Source organism: Arvicola amphibius, chromosome 18, assembly GCF_903992535.2.
Source record: "Arvicola amphibius chromosome 18, mArvAmp1.2, whole genome shotgun sequence".
In the NCBI taxonomy this organism is placed as follows: domain Eukaryota; kingdom Metazoa; phylum Chordata; class Mammalia; order Rodentia; family Cricetidae; genus Arvicola; species Arvicola amphibius.
In genome coordinates, this window is record NC_052064.1 from 33,048,543 (window position 1) to 33,058,557 (window position 10,015).

Below are 10,015 nucleotides of genomic sequence, written 5' to 3' on the forward strand. Positions count from 1 at the left end.
TTAGTCAAAATAAGGATGGCTGATCTAATGCATGCAATAATTCTAGACAGAGAAATACTGGTACTTGGAATAGCCAAAGTAAGAGGGATGTAAAACTAAAATTGAAAGGCTTTACCATGCTCCTGGATAAACTAATTATGATCATGAATATTATTCAAGTTCAAAGAAAAAGAGAGTGCTTTCAGCACTTGGACAGAAAAATCGGTGCCACCTCCAAATTAAGTAACTTATACCCAACTCTTCAGACACCCACTCTTAACATAAGGTGGGGAAGTGACAGGTAAGGGTTAACTCTTTGGCATGTCACTGTGAGGCTGAGTTTGAGATCCAGCACCACAGGAAGAGGAAGTAAGTACTGTCAGGTGCCGAGGGACAAAGTACCATACGGAATTGTCTACTAGCTAGGATATATAGGAATAGGTACATAACACTCCGTTGTGTTATTGATGGATATACATTGCTTTCAAACTTGGCATTATCTCAGATAATGAGGAACATTTAGAAGATATACAAGCATGCTTATTAGATAAGTTCCCGGAAGCATAAAGGCATAAGTGCATTTTGAGGTGTTAAGGTTTTGCAACACTATCCTCCATATTGTTACAACCAGCATCATTTCCCCAACGGCGTGGGTTTATGTTGTGCTGTGTCACATTTTGGCGAATCTTTCCATATTTCAAATTTTTCATTATTGTCATATGTTATGGTATTACGGGATGCTGTTCTTCCTATCATCAGAACAACTATGATTACCTTCAAGAAATCCTCACAAGATTAGCTCTGCTACTATTCTCTTCTGGAAGATAGGGGCAGCGTTCAAGGGGCTCATGAGGCACAGAGACGAACACAGGGGCTAACAGACCACACACACACACTCATGAGCCCTCCCCCTCCCCATTACTTCTGAATGGGAAGCTGCTGCTGTCTGGTGGGTAGAGCCTAAAAATAACCTCAGTCAAACTCTGGGTCACTGAACTAGACTTGGGCTGAATCACTTAGTTTCTGTCATCAGTGTCCTATGTAGGGTGAGTCACACAACATACGGTGACCTTTGATGATGCAATTATAAGTAGTTTGGGGTGTAATGACCCCTTACATAGCTGAGTAAATGGGTGTGTTCAAACTGCCCAATCCATCATTCCCTTTCCCTGAGGGCAAAACAGTATTGAAATTAGGTCAGTTGATAATCTACCTGTTTATGTAAATGAAGAATGGCATATCTCTCACTTTAAAACAAACACTAGAAATTAAGGTGGAAAAGCTAAGCTGAAAGCTACAACAGGCTGAAGGACGGGCCCCCTACATTAAACACAGAACCTGATTGTGAATGAAAGAGGTAGTGGCATTTCATTTGTATTTTAATAAAGTTTGCTGGAGGATCAGAAAAGCAAAGCAGTCAGCCGCTGGCTCTTACCTCGACCTCAGTCTGAAAAGGGTGATCCTGCCTTCAGGAAACCTCAGAACGAGACTGAGAGCTGTCTCCTCCCATTTTATCCTCCTCTCTAGTGCTGGGATTAAGGGTGTGCACCACTACCGTCTGGTTTCTATGGCAAGCTAGTGTGGCCACTGGGATTAAAGGCTGGCCAGTGTGGCGTTTTTACTTTTCTGGTCCTCAGGCAAGCTTTATTTATAAAATACAGATGAACTGCCACTACAGAAAGCAGACACTCTTGAAGTAAACTCAAAGTGCCACCCCAGAACACACGTGTAACGAGGAAGCAAACCAGGATTACACAAAGAGATCTAGTAGTTTGGACACATCATGCCAGCTAAATACCTAATCCAGAATAAGGCTCCTAATCCATAACAGGGCCCTACCTCTCTTCAGTTTGATAAAGTTACAATTTATCTGAGAGAGCTACAGGGCAAACTCTGTAGTTAACAGAGTCTGGGTCATGAGACGGTTTTGTTTAAGTGTGGAGTTTTTGGTGTTTCTTTTTTGAGACAGGGTCTTGCTTCCTTCATTAGGCTGGCTGGAATTGAAAATTCTCTGGCCTCAGTCTACTGGGTGCGAGGAACACTGGTGTATGGTATAGCAGCCAGCTCTGATTCATGAGAAATAAGGTACACAGATTCATGCCATCTCTATAACATTGTCCTGATTAGCTTCAACTGTAAGCTTGATCAACCTAGAGTCACCTGGAAAGAGGGAACTTCAGTTTAAGGACTGCCTCCATCAGCTGGGTATTGTGGCGCACACCTTCAATCCCAGCATTCATGAGGCAGAAGCCGGCTGATCATCCGAGTCTGAAGCCAGCCTGGTCTACAGAGCGTTCCATAAGCAATGTTCCTCCTCTATGGCTTCTGCTTAAGTTTTCACTTGTGTTCTGCCCTGACTTCCTTCAGGGATGAACTGCGACCTGGAAGTGTGAGCCAAAGAAACCCTCTCCTTCCCCAAGTTGCTTTGGTCATGGTGTTTATCGTGGCAACAGGAAGCAACCAGGACAGGCATGAAGTGCAAGGTGAAGCAGGCAGTGCTGGCGCAGAAGCTGCAAGCTGCCAGAAGATCCAGCTAAGACTGTTGAGAAAGTGGACACACACTAAACAACAGGTTTAAAGGGAGCTGAGGAAGCCTTCTGTTGACGAAGACCCAGCTAGGACTTTCACAGACAGAAGCCAGTGTCTGGCTTTGTCAAAGGACAGGATGACTCTCTTGTTTGGGGCTTAATATGACTGACGACTTTAAGTTGAAGCCAGCGCTTCTCAGTCATTTAAGAATCAGAGTTAAAGGAGCTGGAGAGATGACTCAGTGGTTAAGAGCATTGCCTCCTATTCCAAAGGTCCTGAGTTCAATTCCCAGCAACCACATGGTGGCTCACAGCCACTTGTAATGAGGTTTGGTGCCCTCTTCTGGCCTACAGACATAAACACAAAACGGAATAATGTATGCATAATAAATACTTTTTTAAAAAAAGAATCAGGGCTGTTGCTGAGAAACCCTGTCTTGTCTTAAAAATCCAAAAAAAAAAAAAAAAAGAAGTTGAGTTAAGCTGGGCGGTGGTGGCACACTCCTTGAGTCCCAGCGCTAGGGAGGCAGAGGCAGATGGATCTTTGAGTTCTAGGGCAACCTGGTCTACAGAAGGAGTTCTGGGACAGCTTGGGCCATGAATAGAGCCTGTCTAGAAACTGCCCCCCCCCCCACCTCACTCACACATAAGTCAGAGTAAGCATCTACCACCTCTGGTTCTTCCAATCTCTCCACTTCTGCAGTGAGGGGTAACTAGAAGGAAAGTGTTTTCCGTGAACAGGAGAGTTGCACAGGTGATTTCCCAGAGGTTGTGACAGCATGCACAGCTTCTTCACAAGCTCAAGCAAGACAGTCCCAGCATGGGAGGAGAGACAGGTACAAAGTTCCATCCTCCATGCTCCTGTGGATGGACACACAAACTGGACCTGATGGGTCTGTGGGGCAGACCCACTGCTCAGGATCCTTTCAAAATATTACTGCTAAGCACAGTAGTATGTTCCTGTTGTCTCAGGTGCTGAGGCAGGAGGATTGCTGGAGCCGGAGCAACATGGTGACATACCATGTTATATTTATACTTAAAAAACCTTTTTCTACTGGTCATTGGCAACACACCTACTCCCAAGAGTTCTGATGGAGATTTACAATGAAATTAATGTTGCTTTCATGTCTGCAAATATAGAAGACATTCTGCACCCAGGAATCACTTCAACTTTTAAACCTTATTATTAAAGAAATGCACTTTACAAATCTGTAGCATCCATTCCCATTACAGACTGAGGAAATTAATGACTTTTTTGTTTTGTTTTTTAACATTTATTTATTTATTAATTATGTATACAATATTTTTTCTGCGTGTATGCCTGCAGGCCAGAAGAGGGCACCAGACCCCATTACAGATGGTTGTGAACCACCATGTGGTTGCTGGGAATTGAACTCAGGACCTTTGGAAGAGCAGGCAATGCTCTTAACTGCTGAGCCATCTCTCCAGCCCTGTAATGACATTTTTGAAAAAAGTTGGCACTTTAGATGTTCTGATTCATGATTTATGAGAAGAGATCAAAGTATTAATATTAACAGGTGTCTCAGATGACTTTGAGGGGCTCAAGGCTTCAATAGAGAAGTAACTGTACATGTGGAAGTAGCAAGAAAGCTAGAACTGGGTGCGGAGCCTAAGGATGTAGCTGAATTACTGTGACCTCATGGTAAAACAGCAGATGAGAAGTGGCTGCTTTGTTTTCTCGAGACAGGGTCTCTCTGTAGCTTTGGAGCCTGTCCTGGAACTTGCTCTGTAGACCAGGCTGGCCTCGACTCCCAGAGATCCTCCTGCGTGCTGGGATTAAAGCCGTGCGCCACCACCACCACCGCCGCCTGGTCAAGATGAGATACAATCTGTATAGTGAGCATTGGCGGAATGTCAACAAAAGACTATCACAGAAGCTTAGCTGATCCGTGGCTGCAAGGGAGCAGCGGCATTGGAAGAAGCTACAGAGAAATCATTCCTAAAAGAAAGAGTTAATTGGCATAGCAACCATCACTGATGTTAAAAACAACAACAATAAAATAAAATAAAACTGCCACAGTCACTCTCTTCAGCAACTCAGCAAGACTTCTCCCAGGAAAACAGCCACACTGGATGAAGGCGCAGATATAGCACTGTTTAGCTTTGAATAACATATTTTTAAATAAAAAACAATCTATGTAACTTTTTTAGACTTAAGCTGCTGCACTCTTAATACAACAAAAGACTATAATTTAAAGAATATAAAAATAAAAAATTTAAAGAAGACAGTGAGTGTTAAAGTTAAAAAAATGATTTTACTCTTTTTGTTTATTAAGTTTAGATTGGCTGGGGTGTGTGCCTGTAAGCCTGGCATTTAGGAGGTGGAGGCAGGAGGATCAGGAGTTCCTGTCTTGAAAACAACAAAATAATTTTTATATGCACTGGAAAACTACAGGATTATATATCTCACTTTATTGTGGTGGTTTGAAACTGAATCAACAATATATCTAAACTGCTTGGCCAATGTTGAATTGGGCCATAATCTCAAATTACAATTCCAAATGCCATTAGCTAGAATGCTGAAATCCTGAAATGTCAATCCCCAAGGTCTACATCTGGAAATGATAATATAAAAAACATATTTGGAGTGGGTACATAGCTAGGTATGCATGGAAGCCCTGCCTTCATTCCCCAGCACCCTAAACAAGATTTTAAAAATTTAAAAAAAATAGTAAACTGGGAAAAAGGGCAAAATTTAAGTGATAAATAAAAAAGGCCAAACAACAAAAATAAAAAATGATATTTAACAAAAGCCACTTCACATAAAGAAAATTTCCAGTTTTAGAAATATTTTAAAGTTCTTTTCACATACCATCTGGGTTTTTTTTTTATTTTGTTTTGTTTTTCAAGACAGGGTTTCTCTATGGAGCCTTGGCTGTCCTGGAATTCACTCTGTAGACCAGGCTGGCCTTGAACTCATAGAGATCTGCCTGCCTGTCTCCCAAGTGCTAGGAGTAAAGGCATGTGCCACCATCACCTGGCCTCATTTGTTTTAAAGAATATAAAAATATTAAAAATTTAAAGATATAGTATTAAGGTAAAGAAAAGATTTTACTCAATGTATATATACAGAGAAGCAGAGTTTGTTATTGTTAGTATAAAACAAAATAGTATTATTATGTTTCACATTTTGATATTTGTGCTTACTTTAGTCACTGAAATAAATTTTTATGACAAACATCTATGTAGTGATATTTTGTTTATGCTTTAGCAAATACAGTTTGCCTGAAGATCAGAGTGTCGCGCTAAGCCACTGGGGATCAGGTGGTGGTGGCTCACACTTTTAATCCCAAAATTTGGAAGTCTTTCGCCTTTAATCCCAGCACCAGGGAGGTAGAGACAGGAAGGGCTATGGCTCCGTGGAGAGAGGGCTGTAAGGACAGACAGAGCTCGGTGCGGGCTGAGGTGCAGTCTGAAGCAGTCAGTCCGAGGATGCAGTCGGTCTGAGGATTCCGTAGAGGTAAAGGTCTCTCTAGTGTCTGACTGCACTGCTTCTCAGATCTCTCGGCTTTCACTCTCTAATATCTGACTCCGGGTTATTATTAAGAACAATTAGAATTCGTACTACACATCTACAATGAAAATACGACTTCCTGCTTTTCCTATCAGTCTCATGGTTACAGTTTTGCCTTTTGAACTGGGATCTCAGCACCCTTATAATGATTTACCTAGCAATTAGAACTGCTGGTAATTAGACAGTGCTTTGCCCACAACTGCTTCCAATAGCTACGTAATCAACCATTTCCCCCAATAAAATAAGTAAAAAGAGTTCAAAGAAAACTGGGACTGTTATACACTGATAATAAATATAAGATGATTTTTAAACTTTGGTCATATAAAAATATATATGTACCAGTAGGAGATGTTTGCTTGGCCAATTAATGTAAAACTGTAGCATATAATTTCGTCCCACTGAAGAATGAGGTACCTGTGGCTGCTAATTGTGATGTGGAGACGATTAAAGTAATACCACTTTACAAAACATCGCTTGAGCCAGAATCAAACCAATCACCACCTGAATACTTAGAACCCAAACCACAGAGAAACATCATCTCCCCACAAATCATTTCAGTGACCTACAGTTGCTAACAGGTTGTATGTTTTGTGCATGAAGATCATATATTACATGAAGCACCCCCACCCCCCAGCCGGGTGGCAAGCCCACAGCCTCACGGGTAGGATGCCAAGCAGGATTATTTTTCCCTTCTCCATCTTTCCTAGAGCATCGTCGCCCAGGTGAGGTCAGTGGTCAGAGACACCTGGCCTGCTTTCCCCTAGCGGAATCCGAGGCTGGGGTCCCCACCCGGGAGAGGAGGCGACGCGCCCCGCACTCTGCCCTAAAGCACAGCAACGCTCAGGTTCTGCTTTCACCGTGTCCGCCGAGCAACGAGGCTGTCAGGAGGGCGGCCGGCGGGAGAGGCTCTGAGCGTCTGCCCCAGCCGAAGCACCCAGGCCGGCCTCAGGCCGCGGCTTCTCCCGCAGTCGGCGCGGGAGAGCGGCCGGGTCCGCCGAGCCGCCGCCTGAGGCCGGCCCACCGAGAGCGCCGCGACCGGGCGAGCCCCGCGCCCCCGCCCGCCGCCGTCACGGGAACCGGGTCCGGCCGCCGCCCCAGAGCCCCGGACGCTCACCGCGCCGCCGGCGCCGCGCCGCTCCTCGCCGCCCGGGCCGCGCTCCGCCGCGCCGAGCTCCTCCGCGCGCCCGCCCCAGCCGCCGCCCGCGAGCTGCCGCCCGCTCGCCCGCCGCGCGGTGCGCCGAGTGCGGGCTTCGGCGGCGGGAGATTTGAGGCCACGCCCGGCGAGCTCGGCGTTATCGGTCTCAGCTGGCGCGCTCCGCCCGCCCTGGAGGAGTTCGCGGGGCGGACAGCCACGGAGGGTGCGTGGAAGCCCGGGCCGCCCTCGCCCCAGCCCCCGCCTTCCCCGCGCCGCCTGTGCGCCTCGGTCGCCACTCGGTGCTGGTGCTCAGCGCGCGCAAAGGCTTCGCGCGGGACTTTAAACCCTCATTTTATAAAGGTTTAAAGAGGGACAACTGTTAATAACTGACTTCAAAAGGCCCTATACAAAGTTGTAGTGCCGCGTGTGACAGTGAACGATAAACCGGTTTTCAGAGTAAAAAGCATACTCTGAGCCTAAAAACCTCAGAAAAGGATGGAAATGAGGCAAAAGGAAAATTGTTTTGGTAGGAAATAATAAACTCAAAATGCTTTCCAAGTTTGACACCCAAGTTCACCTTTCCTATAAGGTACAGTACACAAGTTCATTGTGTATATGATACAAAGGCAAGCAAGAAAAACACCCAAGCTTACACTTGGGATAACTAGTCTTGAGGGATCATGGAGAGGTAAGGGTCCAGGTAAAATATTAATTACAAAGCGCTCGCTGTAAAATCAGAAAAAGAGATACCTTTTCTATAAAAGACTGATTTGGACCAAAACTTCTCAGTTGAATTGAGATCCTTACCCAGATATTTGAATTTCAAATATTGGGCAAATACTCGAAACTATATACAATTTTTGCCAACTGCACCCTCCCCCCTCCCCAATGTGTCGGTAGCTTTTCTTGCTGTTAAAGTCCAAATCCTTGAAGGATTACGGATTAGCAGGCGGCGGACATAGTTAATTAACTGTATGTCCTCGGATCTTTCCTAGGCCATATAGAGATGGGTAGGTGGGTCCCTAGTTTTTTCTAAGGCGCCAGAGATTTCTAAACAGCCAGGTGCCCAGGGCAAGGAGTTAGTGGCAGCCATTGCAATCTATTGAGTGAATCCAGGTGTCAGCAAAGCACCAGGTGAGCGAAATGAAAAGACTCAAGCTGGGCGAAAACTGATGTGGGAGGCCACTTAGTACAACCGAGGCTGTAGCCCGCAGTGCTGACCATCTGTGTAACGGAGGCCCCTGTGATTTAAGCTAGAAAGGTCCTATGGACAGATGGCCCTGCAGGAAGACTGGAATAACCTACCTCCACCCCACCCTTAGCTGCAGGCTGACAAACTCTTGGCAGCCCTTTAACTCCCACAGGATAGGAAAGCAACCCACCTGCTTGATTCAATTTAGGTTGCTCAATGCTCTTCCCCTCCAGCTCCAGGTTAACAGCTCTTCCCTAATTGATCCCACTTTAGGCATTAAATTTTGTTTTGAAGACAGATCTCACTGTGGAGCTCTGGCTGTTCTGGAACTATGGAGAGCAGGCTGGTGTTGAACAATTCGCTTGCCTTTGTCTTCCGAGTGTTGGCATTAAAGGCATGGGTTACTAAGCCGGGCTTTTACGCATTATTTGTAGGTACACACAGAGATTCAGTCCATCAGGGATGCCTGGCTCTCTAACAGAGCAGACAGGCAGATTGTTCTTCAGAGGAAGAGAACTAGACTCTGGTGGAGCCAGCCAGCTGCTAGATGCTCTCGGAGAAAGAATACGATCTTCAAGGAGACAGACCGTTGGGAGGTTTGCCATGCTCCAGCCTCCAGGACTTGACCTACAGCTTGCAAAGAGAAAGGAGGGGGAGGGGGAGCGCACGGGGAAGGAGTGGGAGGATGGGAAACCTTCCTGTCCCAGCCTCTCCATGCTTTCGCTGTAGACGGAAATTCATTCTTACAGCTGAGACCCCGCCAGCGACTTCTGACTCTAGCCTCTGATACCTGCCTTAATTTCATTAGTGACCTGCTGTCTGCAGACTTAAACGCAAGGCTGGCACCCCAAAGGCTTCCTAGTGTTCGGCTGGCACCTGCAGCCTTGCTGAACGCAGAGCAGCCAGTCCCTCAGTTGACATTCGCCGTCACCAAGACTCTCAATTGCTACTTTCCTGTTTGAATTGTTCCCGCATGGCAATTAAGTTTCCTTTAGGTATACACGCACTCCATTCCTGGTGGGCAAGACAAGAACTCATAGAACAGACGGTCCCAATATTGTTTGGGATCCCTTCTAACCAGCTTATTTAGCCTTTTTAACACCTCGTGCAGCTGTTTCCTCAGAATTCAAACGTGTCAGTGCAGTGCCTGCAGAGGCACAGGGAGCTTCAGGGATGAATTTGGGCGCTGTCACTCACGCTGGAGTAGACTTTTGATGATTCACCTGTCACTGAGTCACCCATGCTCCTAAAGTATGTCCTAAACTCATGGCTTCACTAAGCTGGTGGAATCCTCTTTGGTCCACCGTCTGCAGTGAACAGATGTGTTCGTCTCCCAAGGAAGTTACACAGAACATGTGTATCATGTTTATGTACCAGTCTGTTCTTTCCCTTAGATGCTTCACTGTTCCAGTCTCACGTATTTCTGCAGCCTGGCCTACTAGCACTTTGCTTAATGCATCATTAGGTCTGTATCCATCTTTATTCTAATGAATGAAGTGAAACAAAGACATCTAATGGTGAACTGATAGGTATTATAATTTTCTTTTTTTTTTTTTTTTTCTAGACAGGGTTTCTCTGTATGTATCCCTGGCTATCCTGGAACCTAATTTTAAATTTAGGAAGTTGCTGAGTGGTGTTAGTAGTAG